A 17020-nucleotide genomic window follows, 5' to 3' on the forward strand; every position below is an offset into this window, starting at 1 on the left:
AAGAGATAGCAAACGATAAAATTGCATTGAGAAGGAACAGGAGCAAATTAGAGTGAGTGAGTGCGAGATGGCACGGCGACCTGTCAATCTGTCATAATATTTTCAAAAATTTATATTTTCGATAATGGTCGACTGGTATGCCTATGATTGGCCTTGTATTGAGCGGGTAAATGTATGATGATTCAGTACGAATCTTTTAATAACAATAATAATTATTAATTAATTAATTATCATTATCAATTAATATTAATATTAACAGTGCGAAAGTAGTCGTAATAAATCATAAAGCAAAAAAAATAGATGATAAAAGCAAAAATATAAAAAAAAAAGAAGAAAAAAGAGACGTACCATTTCATTGGATGAACCAGCAACAAATCGTGTTCGAAACACTCAAACAGAAACACTACCCCGACTACCATATACTGTTCACATTAACCAAGGAAGTTTAGTGTTGGTAGTCTAAATGAATATTTTTGTTTGGAATAATTTCCATGACAATAGATACGACTGGCGCTTTAACGGTAGAAAAACGCATCGTCCTAACTGCAGTGAGTCCAGACTCTCCTATTCGATAGGAGGAGAGTCGGTTCGAAGATTACAAGTATCCGTAAGTTCAAAAAAGAGGAAGACGACGAGGACGATGCGTGGAAGAAGACCGAGGACGAAGACAAGCTCGATAACGATTTTTACAGTGCGAAAGAAACCTCCGCTAAAAATCTGCATTGAGACAAATGGATGAACGGAAGCGTGACAGCTTCGAAAATTTCAAATACGAATCGAGGAACCTCACTGGGTCAGTTCAACGAGAATTTACCCGGAAAACTGTCAAATCCACTGGTCAAGCGTAAAATCGCCGAAGATGCTAGTAGTCTCATGACAAGAGCATTAGCTGGAGAACAAAGCTAGCACGAAGATCAACTCTACCGAGAACCAAGCGGGACTGCGGCAGTAGAAGAAAGGAGGAGGGCAAAGGACGTTAATAATACGGTTAGTTTTCTTTTTTTTTTTCACGACTCGAACTGAAATTGGGGGACGATGTTTTCGTTCGAGATAGACGTGAAGATAATTGTGTTCGGCCTTACCGAACACAAAGAAGGTGGAGTTGGTACCGCGAAGGACGAACTCATCGGGCCAGGGAAAGCAATTTTACAATTTCTAATTTCTCGACGGCAGGGATCTCCCGTGATCATGTTCATTCCATGTCCTTCGTTACCTTGTATCTTCTATTTTAGTCATACCTGACTACCAATTCCAAGGCTCGTCATGCCCGACGCTTAATTTTAAGGCTCGATAAATAACTTTATCGCAACTTTTTTACGACATCCATAAATCCAAACCCATATTGCGAGGGACACATCCTGGGACCGTTAAAAAGTGCAGATACTACGTTCTGGGACCGACCTCGCTCACATCTGAAAGCAACTAACATACCTCCCTAAACTATAGAATCCAGCTATATAAGACCACAAGGGAAACGACAGTTAGTTCTGGCAATGAGTTGGAGTTCGACTTTTTAATTACAGTTCAGACAGGAGTTGAGTTAGTTCGAGAGTTGCATCACGAGTTCAGTTGAGTTAGAGTCAGAGTTCAGTTGGAGTCATTCGTGATAATAGTGTAGTGCTACAGTGCCAGCCCAGGTTCCCTTCATCACACAATGGATACACGAGGAAAAAGAAAAATACAAACCCAAAACGGACGTGGAAAAAACAGACACACGGCCTGCGGCCAAAAGAAAGGCCATGGAATATGTGCTCCGTCCCATAACAATAAGGAAGAGATCACCCTCACCATCAAAAATAACTAACATAGGTATGGAAACAAAACCTAATATCCCTACACAAAATAGATTCAGCATATTCGCTGACTGCCTATTGCAAGATACCGACCGAGCCAACACAGAACAAACAAACGAAGACCTTAACACTCAACCGGAAATTCCCCAGAAACCTACCAACGTAAAGCTACCGCCTATCTACTTATATGGAAACATTAATCACGCAAAATTATTAGAAGCACTAAAAACCAGCTACTACAATAGATACTACATAAAATATGTCTCTCAAAAACTTAAAATCATGTTCCATAACCTAACGGACTACAACGATTTCAAATAGGTATGCCGAAAACAAAACATTCAGTTCCACACCTTCACAGTCTCCACCGAAAAAATCCTAACAGTAGTTCTGAAGGGCCCGGTTAAGTTAAATGAAAAATAATAATAAATAACCTGAAAGCCCAAGGACTCAAAGCACTAAACTGCACGGAGCTGCCTGCACACACCAAATACCCGGTCTACAGGGTCACCTTTGCACCAGGCACCACACTAGCCAATGTAAACCATTTATAGAAAACATCAAAGTCTACTGGGAGAAGTACGAATCTAAAAGACTATCAATTCAATGTTACCACTGCCAGGCGTACGGACACTCCTCTACTAACTGCAACAAAAACGCAGTATGTGTCAAGTGTGCCGGTCCACACAACACAAAAGAATGCACCAAAAAGCCAGAAGCCCCGCCAACCTACACAAACTGCCAAGGAAACCATACGGCAAACTATTCAAAATGCCCAGTACTCATAGCCTATTTGGCCAAGAAAAACTTCTACAAGAATCAGCAACTTCAAAACACTTATTCCCCCCTCCAATCTCCCTCGCAAGCATATCCCTCCTTACCAAACGCCAAAACTCCATCAAAAACTCCCAGCCCCAACACTCCGCTGCCACCGGACACATGAAACAGACCACACTCCTACGCCAACGCACTAACGAGGCAAACACCCCCACAAGATTATCCAAGTACAAACACAAACCTCAACAGCATCATAGCTTGTTGAAGTCAAACACTCAGATCTTTCTTAGAATCCTAGAACTGATACAAAAGCACTACACCAAATGCACCTCTAACATCGAAAGAGTCAAGGCTACAATCCTTATTGTCAAGGAATTGGAAGCTGGCTACTAATCATACACTCAACCTCATGCTATGGAATGCTACAAGCATCCAAAACAAAAAACACGAACTGCAAAGATTTCTCCTCGAACAAAAAATAGACATTGCCATCATCACTGAAACTTAGCTTGGACCCAACGACAAACTCCACCTTTCTCAATACAACGTACGAAGGAAAGACTGGACTTTCGCCCTAGGTGAGCCCCGGCGAGGAGGAGTCCTGATAGCCACCCACAAAAACATCCCCTCCTAGGACTATACTCAGATCACAACCTCTCCTGTGAAAACCATAACAATTAAAATCAAAACAATACCTCCCCTGGTTATCACCGCAGTATACGTTCCTCCCAGACACAAGATCACCGCAGAAGATCTAAACCAGGTTACTCATCAAAATAAACATGTAACATATATCACTGGGGGCGACTGCAACGCTAAACACCAGGACTGGAATAACTCTACCAGGAACACCAATGGCTCTAAAAAATCACTTCCTCGCAGGCCAATATCAACTCCTTCACTCCCCCACCTACACATACAGACAACCCAATTGCAAACCCTCAAACATAGACATCTTCTTATCCAACATACAACTAGAATACTCCATCAAAACAATAGACGACCTATCCTCGAATCACCTCCCAGTAATTCTATCCATTCATACCAATCAATATCTGAAGAAAAAACGGAACACACGACACACAGACTGGAAACTATACAGAAAAATCTGCAACACGTTTCAGCTAAACCAACACATCAGCAGTCAAGAAGACATAGACAAACAGATCAACACGCTCCAGAAGAACATACACCATGCCCACTACAATGCCTCTCGACTCACCAAAACCATAGACAAAACAGGGTACACTGATCCACATTTGCAAATCCTAATAACGAATCGCAACAGACACAGAAGAAAATACCAAAAGACGGGGCACCCGCTACACAAGCTATAGAAAAACATCTTAATAACACTCATACAAAAAAGAATCAAAACCACCCGAAACAACATCTGGCAAAACTGCCTAGAAAAAATAGAGAAACCAGATTACACACTATGGCAGACGTACAAGATGACAGGACTAAAAAACTCCCCCATACCTTCGCTAAATGAACCTGCAGATAACTCCACACACTACACGGACCTAGATAAAGCAAATGCCCTTGCCGCATACTTCGCCAAAACACACAACGACGAGTTACAACCCAACACTGCAAACAATCTGATTAACCAGCCCTCCCCACAGACCACTACCACAACAAGGGAAACACTTCCACTCTCCACAACGCATATCACCATAACCCTTCACATCATACACAAAATAATCACAAAGCTACCAAACAGCAAAGCCCCCGGTCCAAACAAGATCACAAACGACGAACTAAAAAATCTTCCTAAAAAAATCGCGGTGCAAATATATTACATCTTCAAAGCATGTCTCCAACTATCATACTTCCCCAAAACTTGAAAGCTAGATAAAATTCATCCGATTCCCAAACCCGGTAAACCAACCACAGAAGCCACCAGCTACAGGCCCATCAGCCTGTTAAACACACTAAGTAAAGTACTAGAAAAATTCACCACCATCTCCTCGAGCATCTTAACAACAACATAATTACACCACAGCAATTTGTATTCCGTAAAAAGCACTTGTGTATTAATCAACTACAAAGAGTTACGGAATACACCACAATAGAACTAAACAAAAATAGGATAACACAACAGATACTACTCGACCTCGAGAAAACGTTTGACACGGTCTGGCATGAGGCCCTACTGTACAAACTACGAAAAATCAGAACTCCCACCCCAATCATCAACATTATCGAAAACTATTTACAAAACAGACAATTCTATGTATCAGTACAAGGGACCAAATCAGACACTCGGATCAACGCTTTTCTGTATATACATTAACGACATTCCCACCACCACTAACACCCAAACCGCCATATATGCGGACGATACTGCCATATACGCGTCATCATGGAACCCGACACAGGCAACGAAGCCACATCAACCCACATCAATGCCATACTTGAATACACGAAAAAATGGAGACTAAAAATTAACCCAAAAAAGACTCAGGCCATCACATTCTCCCGCAGACCCCTGCAAGTCACAGCTAAAGTGCTGATCGATGAACACTCCATCCCATGGACCAATACGGCCAATTACCTAGGAATAACACTAGACAATAAACTCGCATGGGCTAAAGCCATAGAAAAAAGAACTGCTCTCACATACTCAGCAGTATTCAGGATATATAGCCCGAAATAGCAAACTCAAGAAAAACATCAAAATCTTACTGCGTAAGACCAATAATTCTTATCTAACATGCGTAAGACCAATAATTACTTATGAATATCAAATCTGGACCTCTGCTGCCAAAGCACATATCAACAAAATACAAATCATACAAAACAAATTCCTTAGAATCATTCTCAATAAACAGAGGGACACAGCTGTAGCACAGCTCCATTAATTAGCCAACATCTCCACGATCAAGCAGTATATGCAAAACTCACTATCCGAGGCCTACAACACCATCAAAACCCCCTCATCAGGGAAACAGGCAACTATCAAGTCGAAAACCACTCAAGTCAAGGTCAAATTACCTAAATACACATTAACCTAACAAACCAAAACCTTCAGATTCAAACTGTATCAGGGAACCTGCAGGTTATTTGAAACTTTTCCTGCAAGCCTAACTTCACCTCACCTTGCAAACAAACCACATAAATATCCACAAACTAATAATATCAATCTTTATGCAAGTTAAAGGGCACTCCAGGCCCAGGGTACTGCAGACGAGACATCCTGATTAATTAAATAAAAAAAAAAACGACAGTTAATGTTTTGACAATCGCACAGTGCGCACACAAGTTTCGGAGCAACCCAACGACATACCACAGGTCAAGGCTCGACTATCAAACTCACTCAAATTTTATCAATCTTCCTCTTACGACAATTTACATTCCTTAATCCTACCAATCTAATCTTAAAACAACTCTATCTTGAATCAGCTGACTTTCATTAATGTTGAAAGACAGCAAGCCACCGATCTGCTCAACGCTACTTATACGTCGAAGTCAGATCGGCACGCTTCAAGTTGGATCCGTTGAATCGAACGAAGAGAGCGTGATATCAGCAGCATCTTGATTAGCAGGCAATCGAGATCGATGATTAATGCTGGACGGACGAGGAATTCCTGTTCTCGGCTACCCAAACAGATTTACGAGCGTTGTCCCCACCAGTTGGTCACGTAAGATTAGGTAGAGTCCGGGACAAAATGATACGCCATCCCTCATATGTGCTCGGTTCTGAATACACACGAAAGATAATACATATTTAGTACACCATGTATATATTTTATATTGTACATAAACACACGAAAAATCAGGAACTTGGTTTGTGAATGTTGTCGAAAGAAATGTAAATACGAGCTGATGCAAATGGAACAAAATGATACGATAGACTGTATGAAACATACCTGCAGATTGGTTTAGATGGTTCATCAATATTTCGTGATCATACCTTTCCTCTTGTTCCATCAATTAAACGCTTTGAAATTGATTTATATAATTTTCTAATTTTATTTTGTGGCAAATCATTCCATTTTTCTATTATTTTTAATTAATTCTTGAATGTTTGAAACTATATTCCTCCTGTAAACTTTCGTAGATAAGTCTGCCTATACATTTTCTGTAATATTTATGAACCTTGTCGGCCAGTCCAGCGACATATTTCCTTAATTGTTCGTCAATAAAAATATATTTTTGACTATTCATTCTGCTGCAAATGAAACTTATTTTTCCCGTGCTCATAGTATAATTCCTCCTTCTTCCATTTGTCTACAATTTAATATAACATCCTTCTTTTTTAAATCATAGAAGTAATAGTTATTGTAATTCGGACTCTCCAAATTGAACTTTTTCTAGTCGCTAAATATTCCTCCATTGTTTCTTCTAATGTATATGACTCGTGACAAATTCTAAGCATTTCTCTTTATGCTATGTTGAAGAAAGTCAGTGTTTCAATATCTGAATGCTTATAACTTTTTAAAACACGTAATATGTTCTTTTTTATAACGTTTCGAATGCTTATAACTTTTTAAAACACGTAATATGTTCTTTTTTTTTTTATCATTAGTCGTGCTGCCTTCGCAATTTCTCTTCCAGTTTTTTTAGAGTTAGAAGCTTCACGTACAATGGCTCCTTTCTATCACTCTGTTAGCACGGATGTGGACGTCCATTAGATTTTTTTTCCTTGAATTATCAGACTTTTTTAACAAAGCAAGCAGTACACGATTTCGATTAACTAATTTCACAATTTTTGAAATAGAATACCTCTGAGATCGAAACAACGAAATTCTATAAATTGCTCTTCAGATCCTTTGCTCGATTCAGTTTTGAACTAGAAATGAATTGAAAATAATGCACTCCACACTGCTTACGATTATACTCGATACGTTTACTCTTGTTAATGCTTCAGCAACAACTAACGAGGATCTGAAAATATACATGCGACGTATAATTTTGTCCCACTAGAAGGAGCTCGTACATATTTACATTTCTTTTCATAACATTCGTAAACCAAGTTCCGAGAAACTGATCTTTTTGTGTATTTACGTACAATGTTAAGTACGATATACACAGTGTACTAAAAATGTGTATTCTAAACTGAACATACATGAGCAGTAACATATCTTTTTGTTCTGCACTGTACTTCCCAGTCAACTGATCGAGTTTGATACTGTCATGATTGTGATAACAGTTTGCGCGAGAACCGCACGATCGTCCGAAGCGTGCGCGGCACAATATTGCAGTTCATTTGCAATGGAAAATTTCTGGAGAGAGTTCCATCGATGGAACTGGAAATCGTAAAGCCTTGTCGGATTCCTTCGGCATTGTCCACGAAAATTAAGATCATCGTGACGCGATTTTACAGAGCAGGATTACACAAGTTTGTCGCTACAGGAGAGAAAATCCTTATCCCCTCTCCTCTTAGACCATGGGCGCTATTTGTGTCATAGTTACCAGCGTCTTCATTTTATTTTCTTTCACAAACGTCTCGAAAATGGAAAAGAAAGAGGAAGGCATTTGTCTCATCTTCTTTTCCCTCTGTGAGACTACGAGACACAATGTAGTGATCGTTCAACGATCTTCGTTCCACGCCAGAGACTTGTCCATCGACTTTCATATCGGAGTGCATCGGTGCACAAGATCGCGACAATTAGCCTTTTGTAATTCGGCCTTAGATAATAGAATTCGCCAGTTCGAGTAAGTGCCAGACACTTTTATATCGGTTCGACCTCTCGATGGCCATTCGAGTCTTGTCCTTGACTGATAATCTGCTTCTCAGAAGTATTTTGAACTCGTTGCACTTTCTTGAACCACTGCATGGCTCGTTATTAACGTCAGAAGGACGAGGACACAAGACAGAGACGAGACGAAGTACGATAAAATGCAGTTCCTCTTACTTATTGAGGATCTTGATTAGGTCAACCTTGGAATTGCAGATGGCAACTGACTGCAGACCGCCTTTAAAATTGCCGATGACCTCGGAGATACCACATGGTTGCTGGGCGCCGTTTTTCATTACCGCACTCTGGCACGAATTCGATATTGCGGTCTTTGTCAAACTCGATCTGCTCCGCGCACAGGGTGTTAATCAATGAATTGATTCTTTCACTGATATCGCCACATCGAAAAATCGCTAAAAAGATGTGCCTAACATACTAATAAATCTTTCTTTACTTTTTGTGATTCGTAGTTTTTTGAAGAAAACGGTGAAAATGTCAATGAGAACGCACATGCATGACGATGAATTTAACTTGAAACAGCGATCCTTGAAGACGGTTATCTTGCAGAGGGCGATAATTTAAATTAAGATCTTCCGCTGCGCAACACGTAATTGCTTTTCCTTGACATCCTCTGAAAACAATTGAACGATAAAAATTTCTTATCCAACATCTTACGAAAGTAAAATCATCCATGTATTAGGTTCTAATTGAGTATCGTACGACGATAAAAATCGTTCATATGATCGACTGATATTGTCGGTCGGACAAAATATCGAATCAATCAATAACGATTAATTTCAAGATGTTTTTGACAAACCTTTTGTCAACCAATTTATTCCACAAAGCAGGCTGTTTCTTAAAGCTTATATTTCTTGGACATAATGTCTCTCTTTTACTCTAAGCTTCCTGTTTTCACTAGTATCATGTCACTTCTTCCTGTTACCTTGTTTATGCTCTCTATTTTCACCTTTCCACCGATTTTTTTTTCCAGTATCCTTTTTGCTACCTTTGCCTTTTCCTTTTCGTTCCAATTTATTCCTTTTATTGTAATATTCCTTCTCCACTCTTCTCTCTTCTTTCTTTCTAACTTTTTTTCTATAGCAGTAATCCTACTCTTTACCTCCTGTCCCTTTTTCGTCTCTCTCTTCTCTCCCCTTCTTTTCCCTCTATCACTCTCTTTCTTTCTTCCAGCTTACACATTCTTTCTTTAACCTCATTCGCTCGTCTATCTTTCGCATTTCTTCCTTTATTTCATTTTTGAGTTTCCTCATCTCTACTCCAATTTTCTTTTCTACACAATCGCCTAATCCTTGAATCATCATCTGCTGCTGCTGCCCCATTTCCTGTATCATATTTTTAAGCTCTTCTACACCCGCCATCTTTTTTTCATTTTATTCTTTCCCTGTTTTAGTGATTCTATCTCTTTATTTTCCTTATCCCACTCATACTTAACCTCTCTCTCTCTCTCTCTCTCTCTCTCTCTCTCTCTCTTTCTCTCCCTTTAATCGCGCTCACGCATACTTCGCGTCGCTTGNTCTCTCTCTCTCTCTCTCTCTCTCTCTCTCTCTCTCTCTCTCTCTCTCTCTCTCTCTCTCTCTCTCTCTCTCTCTGCTTCTATCCTTCTTCTGCACTATTTATCTAAACCTGCTTCACTGCTCTCCGCTCCTCTCTTCTTTTCTTCCACAAATTTCTCCACTTTTATCCCTCCTTTTATATTCCTTAATTCTCTACTTCCTCCCAATATCTTCTTTATCGACTAAGCTCACTTTCTTATTACCGATCCCCAGTAGACGGCACTGCTTTCGTTTCTCCAACCCGCTATTTTCTAACCTCACTTTCTTTCCTTTTTAATTTCCTTCTCACGCCTGTTTTCGCTTTAACTTCTGTCCTACTTCCTTTTCTCCCTAAACTCAAACCTGCTCCTCTCTACTTCCACCTCCCAATCCTTGTACAATCACTCTTTTCCTTCTGAAACTACTCAAAATTCACTTCCCTTTCTCTTACAGTCACCACTCGTAAAATTCAGCATCCAGTCACTGCTGTTTTTCTACTTTACAAATTAATAACTTCGAGAAATTACTTATTTCTGTTAGAACTGTTATACACTTTCGAGCAAAACCAAATTCGACAAACAAGCTCGTTATAGCTTGTTAGTAAAGTTACGTATCGTGTGTATACTTGCATTTGATTAAGTACATTTTATTCATCGTAGCGGTCCCTCGTATTTCTGAAATCATTGGTGAGCGGCAAGGTGAGAATCGCGACAAAACAAATCAATGTAATGTAATGAAAGTGTTTACAGTGGAGCGGCGAGGAGAACTGCGAAGAAAGCGGCGTATAGTAACGGTATGGCTAGAATCAAAAAAGTTTGTTTCTACTAGCGGAGATCAACGCGTTCGGCAACATTCGGATGCATTCGGATGCATTCGGTAGTATTCTATCGCATTCAATAGCATTCAATTGAAGATCAAAGTATTTATATATCTATTATTTCTGTTTTTTTATTATTTATTATTTATTTATTTTTTTATTATTTCTATTATTTATTACTTTTTTCTATCTTCTGATCTTGCTAATATGTGATATTTAATTTGCAATATTTTCTACAAGCACGAGCTTTTGTTGCTTCCTCGAAAATATCTTGAGACATATTGAGAAGAATGACTTGCTGTAGCATTTCGCTCCTCGGTTTTCTCCGCGTCACTATAAACACGCATCGCATCGCTCTACTAGCCTCACACAGTTCTCCTCTTTATTCACAGCTCTTCTCGCCGCTTCACTATAATCTCGTACTAACTGTAAGATTCCAGAATGTCAAGATTTTAATCTTTGCAACCAACTAGGAGATGATTTCATTTGAAAAAATGAGACGAAAAGAAAGTATTGAAGCTCAGATAGCTTCAAGAAACGAAAAAACCGTGGTCGAAACATTCTCCAATTAATCGCGAGACGGTTATCAACAATCGTAATTAAATATACAAAAATCTTTCAATTTAAGACGTTAGACTTTTTTATTAGGATGAAGAAGTTATTCGGTAACTCCAGACTATTTTATACATTTTTTCATGCTGATAAAAAGTATTAACGGCCACCGCGGTCGATTAATACCTTCTGTTGTCATTTCCAGTTGGCGGGTCTGTTTTGTTTAGGGTTTTCAGGGACAGTTGACATCGGATCAATATCATTTTAATTAATGTTTTGTGTTTCTTTAAAATGACATTAATACGTATATGTAATACATACAGATATATACGAATATTAATTTTATTAGACTCTGCGAAACAATATTTACAGTTGGACAAATTATAATTTAATTATCAGATTGGTCGTTCCGCTGAATCTTCACGTATGTGCTGTTGGGTTAACGATATATCATCAGAATGATCAGGTCTTCTGCAATTTATCTTCTCTTCTCTGTATTTTGTTCGTATATTGACGTATCTCTGAATGCTCTTTAGATGAAACTAGAAGAGATAAGATCACTATTCACAAAATTGAACATTTATACGTGAGAGTAGAATTTGTGTGAATCTTATACGCAATTGGATAGAAATTTAATTTATTTATTACTAATAAAATCTACGAATTTAACTGTTTTTTCATAACAGGCATTAATTTTTTATCATTGCAGCAATCTGTCATTATAAAACAAATTAAATTCAGAAAATGAAAAATGAATGAAGTTATGTCATTTTAATGTGACAATTTCTAACATACTCAAAAAAATACCTGTTCGATATTTACCTATGAATATGTACCTAAATTTGTGAATCGGAAGAGAGCACGCAAATGTTTAAATGTTTCTGCTTTGTCTTATCTTTTCCGGTTGACGTAACCTTAAACATAATATAGTAAAATCTCTCTTATGTATCTCTGTTTTTCAAACATCTTATTATACGAATATTATATTATCAGAATAAAATGTAACTGGAATTAATATAACTAATTTCTAATAACTAGAAGTAATACCTGTTACTTAGATATTCTGTTCTAATTCAAACATTAATTCTAATTCTAATATTAATTCAAATTCTATATCCACTTGAGAACAATTTGGTTTATTATCCGATGAAACTTTCTGAATTATGTTCACTGTGGAATTTAATTTGATCTAATTTATTCAAGCAAAAGGAAAAAGATTCTTTACTGTAAAGGATATGTAGACAGTATATAATACATACATTAACTATCCGTCGGTTCTGTCAACGTGATATATTTTTCTTATTAAATGTTATATTATTTTCATCACGTATAGGGATGGGACCAGAGTTGGACAGTAATGGATAACTTTGTAATCATTTCTGTAATCAATTACTAAATAGCAATTATAATAATCGACATCATTAATTAGTTAATCATTGTTAAAGTAAATCACTAATCTTGATTAATTTTTGTAATTTGTAATCAGTAATTTTTATATTTTATCACATTTGTAGCAATCTAACGCTGGAGGAATTCCTCAACAAGATGGTTGCGAAGAACGTTAGCAAGGACATCAAGCTAGAATTCAAAAGCATCGAGGCTTTTAACACGAATAAACCTATCTTGGAAAAATTTTGCAATAACGTACCGACTTGTGCCAGTGAATGCGACCGCCATGCTAGTCAAGGCAGAATCTTTCCTGACTAAAGCCAGAGCGTATGTAAAGTAAGTATGCTGTCGGTCGGTTGAACCACCAGGTGAGAATGATGAATTCCGACCAGTTTAAAATTCCGTGGAATGTTTCGAGATCTCATCGATTCGCGTTTCAGGTACAAGGCTAAGGACAATGCCACCGAAGGTCGATATACAGAAAAGAAAATTTAGGAAATGATCAAATCCCTGAAGAAGCAGAAGATTATTCAGTCGATAATTTATCCAGTCCGGCGTATAACATCCAGGTGATCAAGTCGTTGTTGGAGAAGAGACACGAAGAACGCAATTCTGATCGTTTGATCGAGCAAGAGTGAGTCGACGCTGACACGAGGTTGGATTGAACAAGGTGTTCGTTCATGTGCCGCAAGATTGTTAAAGAAGTTCTGTTTATTAGGAGAGTCAAGCATCAGCATCATTTCTCTCATAGTGATAGTAGGAGATTACTTTTAAAAATACCGATAGCATTGAGCAGTGATGTCACTTTATGTTAGGAAACGTATTTCTAATGTTATTATAGAAGAAAACGCTACTGTTTCACTACAATGATCGTGGGTTGTCTATCGTGGTTTGCGATTCGTTACAGAAAAGTTAAAATATTAAAGTCGTAATATTGAATATTAAAATACTATAAGATTCGTCAAGGTACGAGAGAGTTCCTCAAGTGTATCTTTCAATAGCTTAACTGAACTAACTTTATTGAATTTTAGATTTCTTATACAGAGTATTATCTCGAAGTTTTCCCAGAAAGGACAAATAAATTTGGTTGTGATACTTCCTTCACACTTGTGGTCATCTTTGTCTTTGTCTAATCACCGCTTTTCTATCGATGATATTGTGAACGGTTTGAACAATTCTCGTCGGGTTTCGTGTATGCTTATGGGACTTGAAGGATGAAGGAAGGATCTTATGTCTTCTTCCGTCGCCGCGGAATTTGCCCCTCGACGAAGAAAAGAAGCAAGATTGATAAAACGCGAGTAGAATCGTCAAAATTTCAAAGCCAAAATTGTTCTTCTCATGTTAAACGATTAAATTCTCCAAAAAGTCTAAAAAATTCAACGAAATTCTTTTGAAACTGATATTCGATATCGTTGGATTTCACCCGAAACAATTGAAATCTCATTTTTTCAAATCTCATTTTCATTTTGTTTCATCAGAAAAAATATTTTATACCTTTTAATCGGAAGGAACTGAGCCACTCTATATAATAACGTATGTATATATAATTATTACAAATTTGTAAAAAAAGAAAGAAATTAAAAATATACTTTTTAAAAGCAATGGGGAAATCCTTGGAACACCTCCAAAAAATAGTAAAAAGTGTAAAATAGTTTCATATCAATATCTCAATCTGTTTGGAAGATACAGCGCTTTAAAGTTTATATATAAGAGTTAAAACTGTAATCTATATTTTTTCCTGGAACTCTGTCTGTCACTTATTATCACTTTAACTCACAATCACTGTGTGATAGATCAGTGACGAGCTACGCGAAAGAGAGGAGGCAAACAAGGACAGAGATAGAGACTGGCCAAAAATTACCTTTCCCTTTACACGATGATATCTCAAGAACCAGAAATCGTATCGAGATGAAACAGAAACCGTTTTAAAGGGAAATATTCAGCGCTTCTTACAACATTTTTACTAGAAATTATCAGCAACTTTGGAATTATGGTTACATAAACTTTTGGTATTTTTAATAGATTTTATCATATATGTATTTTGCTCGTAATTAGGATAAATATTTCGAATATTTGGACTATCATGGCTTAGAATGAATGTATATTTAAAGTCACGAAAGTTTAAAATTAGATTATGAATGTTTATTCAAAATTATATTTTTGTTAGCATAATTAATTAAATATTCATTTTGCTTATTAAATATTAATCTCCAAAATTATAAGAACAACTGATAGAACTAACAACAAATAAGTTCAATATTAATTGAAATTTAAATTTAAAGATGGTTACCAAAAGCAGCTAACTACATTTTATATGTCATAGTACAAAAGATTTTAATTGTATTTTCTCTATCATATTCAGTAGATTCAGTGCAGTCGCAAATCTGTTAACTAGAAAAAGAAACTGTAAATAACCAATCGTAATGATTACTGCTGACAAAGATTATATTGATAATAGCGCATCAGAATGATAACAGCAGATCAGAATTATTTTTAATCTTATTCGCGATTTTTATTTTAATATTATCTTTCGTAACTTTCCGTATATAATGCAAATGTTATTATAGTCAATTTCAATAAATTATTTTATAATTTTCAATTTCAATGTTTTATTTGCAGTAATAACTTTTCTTACTATGTTGAAGTGTTATATGTTTTTTCACGAAGTTATAATGAGACCTGTTTCAACTATTTTTTATTATTTATTATTTATTATTAAATAAAAATTTGCGCAAATTATCCGAGTATTTGACATTTCGGAGTTAAATCGTTTTGGATGATTTTGATCGAGTTAGAGTGAATACCTGAGACTCAGAGACAACAAATACTAAACCACATGAATTCATATACCTTGTCTGTGACTAAACTATCACTAATTTTTCATTTGTCATTCTGAAAATCGTGATGACAATCGTTGAAAGCGATCGAATTTTGAATTCGTATAAAATTTCAATAAATTATGTTAAAATATGTCATTAAATTTTTGACAAAACTGTAAAGAAATTCTGTAGTATACAGAACCCACTTGGTAGTAGAGACATAAACACGGGGTGTAGAGGACTATAGTTCCTAAAAAAAAAAATAAGGCTATTGTTTTATGTGAAACAAAACGATGATCAGCAGGAGAGACTGAAAAGGCAATTCGATGTGAGCTCTCAAACGATTTGGGCGAATCATAATTCCTTTGAATATATGTCAATTATATAATTTATTTTACAAAATCATTTTTTACAAATCCATATTTTATATTAATTCCTGCGCAGTGAATGCCAGATTATTATGTCTGCTTAACTGTAATAGATATGTGTGACTGTTGACGTGAAATTCAACTTAATATACGTTTCCCGAAAAAATTTCTCTAGATTAAATGATTGGAATGGAATTCAAATGATTGATCTTTAGTTTTTATGCTTTATAAGAATATCGACAAAAATAATAGAAATGTTGTAAAAATGATTTTTAAAAAATTCTTTCCACTTTCAATGAATATACGTTTTGATGCGATTTTAAGTAATGAAAATAAATATAATAAAAATAGTGTAAAATTATCTCGAGCATTTTCATAAAAACAAAAATCAGATATATTTTCATTTAAAAGCCACATCCTGTATAAAATTTGAAGTATTTCAAGAAATATTAATCTTTTTTCGACATTGTATCCTAATATTTTTTTATATACACAATAGCACGTAGAAAATTCTATTGTAAAAAAGAAAATTATAGAGATCTATTAAATAAACAATTGCTTTTATGAGCTTCTTAAATAATGTCTTGTTATTATTTATAATAATGTCTTTGCATTTATTTATTATGATTATTATATGTACATACATATGTATGTTTGTTCGTCACTAGATTCAATGTCATTGGATTCATTTCAATAAATAATTTTCGATGAGGAAACGGCTATGTGAACACTGTCCACATTTTTTTATTTTAATTTCTATCACCAACAGCGCTGTAGTGTATAAAGGTGCGACATGTTGAAAATTAGTGCACGGAGCCTACTTTGGAGATGCTTACTTACCAATCCAAAAAATATTTATCGATTCGTTGCTTGTTGTATAATGTTTCGACTACTACGACAAGCATTCCTAATGATACGTATTCTGAACAGAAGTTTCGTCACAAACAACGGCATGGTGGTTTGCCTAATAATTTTAAACTTGAACATCGTAAGTCGGAAAAGAACACTAACACTAGATGAACTTTAACACTCTACTCTCTTGCTATTTCCCTCGTTTCAGATCATTATCATGGATATTAGAAAGACTGCTAAGTAATGACACAATTGTTTGCTCGTGTGCGGATCGATATCGTTACGACGATGACGTGTCTATGGAATAGAAATGCGCACAATCGAACAGTATTAAATTAATATTCTAAAAGAAAGAATTGTATTTCTAGGAAGGTCAAGGATTTTTCACTAGAATTCCTTCAAAATTTGAAATT

The 17020-nt window shown here is 36.3% G+C and overlaps 3 long non-coding RNA genes across 6 annotated transcripts; 1 reads left to right on the forward strand and 2 right to left on the reverse strand.

Moving 5' to 3' along the window:
- Nucleotides 1-276: 276 nt before the first annotated feature.
- LOC122535584 lies at nucleotides 277-10764 on the reverse strand. The gene is made up of 3 exons (XR_006308212.1): nucleotides 10454-10764; nucleotides 6446-8888; nucleotides 277-6275 (listed from the first exon to the last, which is right to left on the reverse strand). It is a non-coding gene; the product is annotated as an uncharacterized LOC122535584 (long non-coding RNA).
- On the forward strand, nucleotides 972-13204 carry LOC122535583. 4 transcript variants are annotated; one of them, XR_006308211.1, is made up of 3 exons: nucleotides 9828-10508; nucleotides 12694-12936; nucleotides 13009-13204. It is a non-coding gene; the product is annotated as an uncharacterized LOC122535583 (long non-coding RNA). The 4 variants fall into 4 exon arrangements; XR_006308209.1 differs by having other exon boundaries at nucleotides 12694-12904; XR_006308210.1 differs by lacking the exon at nucleotides 9828-10508 and adding an exon at nucleotides 972-987 and having other exon boundaries at nucleotides 12694-13204.
- Nucleotides 11536-16913, reverse strand: LOC122535585. The gene is made up of 3 exons (XR_006308213.1): nucleotides 16596-16913; nucleotides 12002-12093; nucleotides 11536-11721 (listed from the first exon to the last, which is right to left on the reverse strand). It is a non-coding gene; the product is annotated as an uncharacterized LOC122535585 (long non-coding RNA).
- Between the last annotated feature and the right edge of the window lie 107 nt (nucleotides 16914-17020).

This window comes from Frieseomelitta varia, unplaced genomic scaffold (assembly GCF_011392965.1).
Source record: "Frieseomelitta varia isolate USP_RPSP 00005682 unplaced genomic scaffold, Fvar_1.2 scaffold_741, whole genome shotgun sequence".
NCBI classification, from domain to species: Eukaryota; Metazoa; Arthropoda; class Insecta; order Hymenoptera; family Apidae; genus Frieseomelitta; species Frieseomelitta varia.